Source organism: Trachinotus anak, unplaced genomic scaffold (assembly GCF_046630095.1).
Source record: "Trachinotus anak isolate AG129_WGS33_773 ecotype Australia unplaced genomic scaffold, CSIRO_AGI_Tana_v1 ptg000021l, whole genome shotgun sequence".
NCBI classification, from domain to species: Eukaryota; Metazoa; Chordata; class Actinopteri; order Carangiformes; family Carangidae; genus Trachinotus; species Trachinotus anak.
The window spans coordinates 24,139,610-24,147,913 of NW_027273872.1; the positions used below are offsets into that span (position 1 = coordinate 24,139,610).

The 8,304-nt window shown below is 39.4% G+C and overlaps 1 long non-coding RNA gene across 1 annotated transcript; it reads right to left on the reverse strand.

Annotated features, from left to right (window-relative positions):
* Positions 1–1,811: 1,811 nt before the first annotated feature.
* Positions 1,812–7,986, reverse strand: LOC139605566 (uncharacterized). The gene is made up of 3 exons (XR_011684432.1): positions 7,386–7,986; positions 4,615–4,666; positions 1,812–1,974 (listed from the first exon to the last, which is right to left on the reverse strand). It is a non-coding gene; the product is annotated as an uncharacterized lncRNA (long non-coding RNA).
* Between the last annotated feature and the right edge of the window lie 318 nt (positions 7,987–8,304).

Genomic DNA, 8,304 nt, shown 5'->3' on the forward strand with positions numbered 1-8,304 from the left:
TGGGTGGGTGGTGTACAGTGGGTTTATCAGAGCTTTAGGTTGATGACAGTGGTGAGACTTAACCAAACCAAATCAAACTTAACCCAGAGCTGAGGAGAACTGAAGAGCTGTGCAATGATTATCTGAGTTTATCAGTACAAATAAAGCCTTTCACTTCACACACTGTTGTTTGATCAATTGTATTAAAATATTGATTAGAGCACCTTTAAATGCATATATTTACAGTGCACATCATAAGATATGGTACACATTTTCAAGTTTTTATTGACAAATCATTCTTGGAATCGTTGACTATGATGATTCAGGATTTCTGTCACATCTTGTCCACACCTCTTCAACCCTCTGCACTTCATTGCCGCTGTAGTCCGTTAGCTGTTTGCTGCCTCCTGCCTGTCGGAAATATTTTTTTCGCAGCTGATATTTACTCATCTGTCATGACTGGCTCAGCGTGTGTGTGAATGCAGAGGTGTGTTCGTCTGTGTACATGTTTGTGATATTTACTCATTTGGCTGGCTGTGCCCTTCATATGCATACGCGAGTGCCACCGCGCTCTCGTGTGATATTTGCTCAACTGGTCGTGCATTTCCTCCGAGTGTCTGTGTGAGTCTGTGTGTGTGTGTGTGTGTGTGTGAAGTTGAAGTTTGCTTTGTGGTTCATTGCCTCTTCTCACAGTGAGATGTTTGTTTCTATACTTTGTACACATACATACTTTGTATTACTGTAATGTCATCCTCACACACATACACACTCAGATGGTTTTGTCTGGACCACGACAGCATGACCAGTGCTTTATACACTAATGTCTGTTTCTGACTGACTGACTGACTGGGTGATAAGGTTACACCACTGGTCGGCCTGCGGAGGGTTACAGCTTCCTGATTGGTTGCTGCTTTTTTGAAATGATTTATTGTAAACAAGCAGTGTTGACAGCTTGGCATCTTTATCACCAGATCAAGATCAGACTTTTCAGCCTTCTTCAGTAACTTTTTTTTTTTTTTCAAAAAAAGCAATAAAACCTACCTGGTTTTCACAGGAGGGAGTCGTCAGTACTGCCCAGAGAGGGCGAGGTCGGGCTTTCCTGACTGACCAGAGTCTGCTGCTGATTCGTGACTGGGCTTCTAACTCTCTCTGAGTTGTCTTTAACTTATGTGAATGGTGTTTTTGCCAGACAGTCTTATTTTAGCAGCAGGGCTGCAGCTTGGAAATGGCTTGGAAGTTAATGAGCTGGGTTTCAGTCACTATTTCAAACTTTTTCCATTGTCTGACAACAGAAATGGAGAGACATGTAAATGAGAACAGCTTGATTGGGAGCTCATTTCATATTAAAATACTGTGCGCTTGACCAGGCTTTGTTTCTCTCTTTCCATTTTGTTCTGATTTATAAAATCTGTCTGCTACTTCTTGATGGTCTCTGTCTGGACTTGTACAATATATTAAACCCATTGTAGAAACTGTTAGATGTTACATTAATAAAGGTTTTCATTGTTAAGGCAGCTTGTTTGAAGTAATTCCTTATTAAAGAAATTGTGTACAACTTTAGATCCTCAGCAGTGTAATACAATGTAATAGACTGCGTCTCAAAAAGCCACTTTACCTCGATTATAATCATAGTTTTTTGGCAAAGTTTAGTTTGTGATTCATGTTTGATATTTCAGAAACTTTTCTGTACTGTTCAGCTTTGTCCAAACTTCCATAAATACAAACTGGAAGAATTCACATCAGCCATCACAAGTTTGAAAAAAGTGATAATATAACTGAAAAACATTTTGCTAGAGAAAAAGGGCCTGATCCTACAATATGTGGTTGAAGGTTTAATGAATCTTCCCAGCTCAGGGAAGGATTTGACTTTGGATGTGAAAAGAGACAAATGTGGAAACAAGAGCAGTGTGGTTATGCTGTTCAGGAACAGATATACGGGAGCTCAGGAGGGAGAAGACTCAGTTTGGTGGTTGTTCTTGAAGCATCAAATGGTACCTGGAGAAGGGAGAGACAAGAGAGAGGTGTGGGTGATGTGGCCAAAAAATTACATCTAAATTATTTTCAAGCCAAGCCAGGATTTACATGAATAATAGTTTTTTTTTTCTTTTGGCAAGATACTTTTTTGAGCTGGAAGAGAATAATAAAAGATGACCCCACTGCATCCCTTGCAAGGCTGTCATCATACTGCATATTTTAAAATGTGGGTTATCCCAAAGAGCTCTGGACTGTCAGAACCACCTAGTTTATCTTTCTACTTTGTGATGGAAAAAAAATTGCAATAACAACAATTTGAATTAACTGTTAAATTATTACAATTAAAAAAAAAGAATATATTGGCCAACGTTAGGAGAGGTAGGCATGTAATTAAATAAAAGCAATAGAGGATGAAAAGGTGTTAGTAGACATGAATAGACTGACTGAGTGGGAGAGTAAAGGGACAAAGCAAAGGGGAGGATGAGGGTGGGATGAGATGACAAACAGGGGATGATGGGTAACCAGGTATAGGATTGAGGCTGAAGTTACAGTAACCAGTTAAGGTCATTAGCAGCTCTTTTATGTGTTTCAAAAAGAGATGATAGTGGTCATTTGTTAAATACCCTGTGATAACAAGGAAGAACATCCCATCAGCTGAGCATACAAACCATGCTGGGGTTATTCCAATGAGCTACACATGAACTCTTTACAGGTACACACAAGATGTCATGTCACTCTTCCACATCTAATATGACATGAATATCACATAAAAACCAGATTTCAGCTCAACCCCAGTGTGAGTCTTGGAAGATTAGATTGTAATTGGATGGGGAAAAAAATCCATAAAATCCAAATCTCAATGTGTGTGAGCTCTCAGGCGAGTCACACTGAACATCTTCTCACATTAGCACCTCAGAAAGTGGTCAAATAAGGTCGGGTTTAATATGAGGGTGTATGCAATATGTCTACACCTGTGGTTCCTGACCTTTTCCATCTCATGGCCCATGTGAAAATCTCAAAAATGTTGGCGGCCCAGATCCAACCCCATAATAACATGGAGGCCAAATTATCTACTATCGGAGCACTTTTTATTTTAATAGCACTTTTTAATGAGAACATTCAGGAACTGAAAGCAGGGGAAGCTCACTTTTTCTTTTTTTATTTAACTAATGAGAGATCACTTGATATTGTCACCATGTGTCTCTTGACTCTCTTTTCTTTCAATTCTTCCTGTTGCTAACCAGCGATCTTGCAGTTTTTGCCATGGATGTAATATATTAGCATGAAATTTAACTGAGATAGCAAACAGGTTTACGATGTTGTCTGGCTGGCAACAACCTAAAACTTCCTACTGTTGGCTTATTGCAGTGATAGACCTTCAGAAAAAAGGAAAAAAAAAGAGAAACTTTTTAAAATGTTTTTAAAGATACTTTCCTTTTAAAACACTTAAGAACATTATTTATATTTCAACTTTTTTATAATAACATTGTTTTACCAAAATTGTACTTGTTAGGCTGAAGTTGTTAGGGATTTATATTGTCTTAGTATAGGTGGGGTTTAGGCAGGTGAATTAGCAGGGTCTGAACTGACGTCACACGTGGGAGGGGGGGTTGGTTCTGGCTCACTAGCCACCATGAGCTGCACTTGGGGGTGAGAGGAAAAAGGACTTTTGGATTGGGATGCACACACATGAGGACTGAGTGGGGTTAAACTGGCTTGGTTCACCTTCTAAACTAAACTTCTACAGAGAAAAGTGAACTGAAGCGACAGAACGTGGCCCTTCAAGGGCTCTCGTCTGGCCCGGGTGAGCTGCTCGCACACATGAGGACAGTGACCCAGCAGTGAGTCAAGCCACCCTACCTCTCCCAGAGTAGGAAAGGTTACATTTCACACAGGTAAGGTTAGGTCACACCTTCAAGTCCAACGCAACACACAGGGAGAGGCACTCGGTTACAGGCATGCTATTTCTTAGCCTTTGATTTGTGATTAGCTCCGGAGCGTAACAGCACTGTTTTGCAAATGATTTGTCCGCCCACTTGCAATACCTTTGTGGCCCCAGCCCATAGGTTGGGAACAATAGTCTGCACTGTAAAACATATAAAAAGACCAACACGTGGCTGTGATAAGAACATCCTCATCAGTAATGGATTTATAAGATTCTCCTAACAGGGGAACAAACAAGGCGAGAGGTTTACTTTTCAGTTTTAAAAGACAAAACTGTGATGAGACAAAGTAACTTCAGGGATCAGAATGAGCAGCATCCCAGCTTCCCAGAGCTGATAAAAAATTGATTTGGAGCACACTAAATAACATTTGGGACCAGTTCTGGATGATTACACTGAGTGATACACAAATGATACAAATGAGTAATACATGCAAACCATCAGGGACAGACATTTGGTGAGATGATTTTTATGACACCTTTTTTTTTTTCCTGCCAATCAAAACCAAGAGAAAAACTTAATCCAACCTTCTTAAGTTTTTGCACTGAAAAAAAAATCATCTGTTGCATGTGTATATGTGCTAGGAAACATTTTAGTGAAAAGTATGTGAGGATGGAGGAGGCAGTGCAGAGAGGAGACAGAGAGAGAGAGGGGAACAGAGCAATAAGCAGATGAAACAGATGAAACAGATGCTCGGCAGCAGTGATGACTTCTTTACCTCTGGTTTGTGTTTACCTCTTGACTCTTCTTTTCTGTTGCGTCCCTCTGTTCTGTAAATGAAAGCACAGCAGTAAAAACAGGCCTCATTTTATAAATTTATACATTTGATTTACTCGCTTTTAATTATTTTAATTGTCCTTCATACAGCACTTTGGTCGGCTCAAGCTGTGTTTTAATGTGCACTAGAAATAAAGAACTACAGCTCAGCACAGAGTTGGCAGTAGCAGCGAGAAGCTTTGTCTGAATGCAAGTAGCTCTACAACTATACACCCACACGCCTGCTGTGTGAGGGTGACAGCGTAGTGAAAGTTGTCACTGAAGGCAGTCCCCAGGCCGTCGTCAGGGGATGTTCACATGCCAGTATGATGTTTTTTATATAGAACAAGACATATCATGAGCGGAATAAGCAGTCAGCACCTTGGCTGCATATTTCCACCTTAGAACTACAGTGAACCAATGACAGTCTCACAAAAACAGATTTAGACAGTCACAGATTCATACACAACTAACGAGAGCAGGCAAAATAAACCTGAAACCTACAGAGAGCGAGAGATCACAGGGGTGACGACTCCTGGGGTCCTCTCCACAGGTACACCACAGTTTGAGTTTGGTTATGTTGTTTTGGTTTAATCCTTATGTTTAGTTCTGCACCATATATTATTTGCAGTCACATACCTCATCCATGCACACCGTACACTACTGATTTTACTGACATTTTATGTGGTAAACCATGTTGAACAAAGTATGAATCATAGCAGAAAAACATATATAGGGAGGAAGTTTAGGATTTCTAGGCCACTTTTTGATTTACTGACATTTGAGTTGCTTTTATCTGCTTCTGCATTTAATACGCTTTAACTAAAATGGTTGCAACAGATACAAAGTACAAATTTGCCTGATGGTAATTGAGGAGCTGTGGTTGGGACTGTCTGAACTAGATGTGCCTCTGCCTGAGGTGTCAGCATTTAGCTCAGTCCAGGTGCCCATCAGTCTGCTGCATGTAGATTACACTCTTTACACACACAAAGGTGCTGAGATAAAAATGAGGTATGATATGAGATAAAAGAAATTTTAAAAAATCCTTCATGGATAAGGATTCAAAGACAAGTCTGGTTTTGTGACACTATGTCAGTTATCCAACCAGCACAGCAAAGAAAATGAAGCAAAAAATTGCAGCAAGCTCAAAGATGCCACTTTGTGTAGAGAGTCCTGTTTGATTCAGAGCCATTATTGGGTTTGATTTGACTAAAATGTGCTGCTGCTCCTCAGACTCTCAGCCAGCAGCTTTCCATAGCTGCTGTTAGCAGCTGGTTTTAAATAAAGAAAGGACTGGGGCAGTGAATCACCCAGTGTTGGCCCCAGTATACAGTAAAGTCAATGGGTTTAGCTGGACCCACAAGTCTGAATTCACTACAGCAATTCTGGTTATTCCAGAAGACTCATGATATAACTGAAGTCCCTGCCCAAGCATCCATGTTGACCTCTGCCATTTTTGATTGTAAAGTAATAAAATGCATTATTGTGTTTTAATACATAATGACCCTGCACACCTACACAGGTATTTTCAGTTACTCTGGTTCATAGACTGCTGCAGGAATGAGTCCTTAACCCTGGAAATTAGTTAGCACTTCCTGTTCCTATGTCCCATAGTCTATGGATTTTATAAATGGGCTTTTTTGTTAGATGACTGAAATGAGGTCTGTGGCTCAAGACATTTCCATGTTTTATTACAGTATATGACATAAAAACGACATAAAAAAAGTTTTTTTAAGCTTATATAAAAAATGCTTGTCAACAAGTGGCTCAGTGAGAATACAGAAGTTGTTGGGGCTAACTTCTGGGTTGGCCTACGAAAGTATGTCATCCCTGTGGCACTCTCCTGGACCTGCTCAGGCTGAAGGTGGTTGGAGCTGTCCTTTAATTTACAGCACTGGATATCGTCAAACTCCATGTGCTAATAAAAATCAATCAACAGAAGAGTGAGAGAGATGTTGACCAAGCGTAGTCTGTACATGATGACACAGCCCAAAGAAGAGGCTTGTTAACCAAAATTAGTGAAAATGTCCGTGTGGGTGAACTGTAGGTGTGGAGGGGCCTTTAACACAAACATCGGTCATTTTAAGTTGATGAACCAAAGACATTGTCAATACCAACAGCTTGATGGATGGCTGAGATTCTAACCTTGTTATAAAGATGAAGGCCACAACCCCAATCTTAGCTGTTTGTATCGATGGTGTTATTCTCTCCCAACTCTTGTGTTTGTAGAAATCAAAACCTGTTTGGCTCAGTTCACTTCTAACCACCACTCTAATACATCACTAGCCTCTCTGTAACTAATACAGCTTGAGCAGCAGACAGTATCTCAATAGCTTGCAGCCGTTTTTGCTGAAGGACTGCAGCTGTTGCACAGATGCATATGATTGAAGTAATTCTGTTTTCATGCTTTCATATATACCCATCTATGCAGAAAATGATAGCACTGATGAAAGCAAAGAGGGGAATGTATTACCTTTTCAGACAGTTATTTAGACCATCATCACACCATGATCACAGTAACAGATTTAGTCTGTTGAATGTGAATGCTTTTAAGCAAAGTGTATGTTATATGAAAAAACAGACAACTCTGTGCATAACACCCAAAATCAAATCCTAATTTTTAGTGTCCCTAGTTTCCAGATTAAAATCATACAGCTACTTAGCTATACTTAAATATCTAGGTGAATGCTGGTAAACAAATTCAGGTACTTTTCCAAGAGAACTTTAAAATACCTTGTTGCAGTCAACCATCTTTCCTGTCTGTGGAGGTTGGTGTTGTGACACATTCAGTCGATCTCAGGTTGTTTTAAAAGTACTCCCACCCAGGAGGATGGGTCCTGCATGACCATGAGTCCACATCACTAGGCTTAATGTGCCAGAGGAAGGTCAAACTCACACTTTCAGCCTTCTCTAAATGAGGGAGCTTCCACTTCACGGGGAAGACTCCACCTGCACAAACTGAACTGCTAGTGTGAAAGTTCATGCACAGCACACTGGAGCTCATTAAGAAAACACTCAAAATTTCACAATTGTTCTAGGTTATGCCAATTAAAAGTTTGTCCCCTATAACCTATGAGGTGATGCCACAGGCAGCAACAAGGTGTGACCGTACAAAACAGTTACTGTTACTGCTGAATATATTGATATGCTGGGACCTCAAACACTGTGTTACAATAATACAGCTTTTTCGGTCTTAATGCTATTGTTAGTTCTTGCTACATGTTAATGTTATTGCTGTGTATTCACGTTATTCTTAGTTATTGCTGCATGTTATTGTCGTTATTGCCACATTTTAATGCTTTTGCTAGTTTTTACTAAATGTTAATTTTGCTGCATTTTAATGAATTTACTAGTTATTGCCACATGTTAACAATGCTAGGTATTGCTACATGTTAACAATTTTGCTGGTTATTGGTAATTGTAAAAAAAAAAGTGTAAGTCGTTGCCATATGCTCTCATTATTGCAAGAGTTTAGCAATTTGTACAGCTATTGCAGTATGGTAAACTTATTTATAGTTATTGCTATATGTTAAAATTAGAAGTTGAAACATGAATTTTTATTTTAGACATACTTTAATTTTCATTTAATGACAAAAAATGTCTAAAATGTTTAAAAGAAATATTTAAAAAAATTGTGTAGTTTAACTTTTCT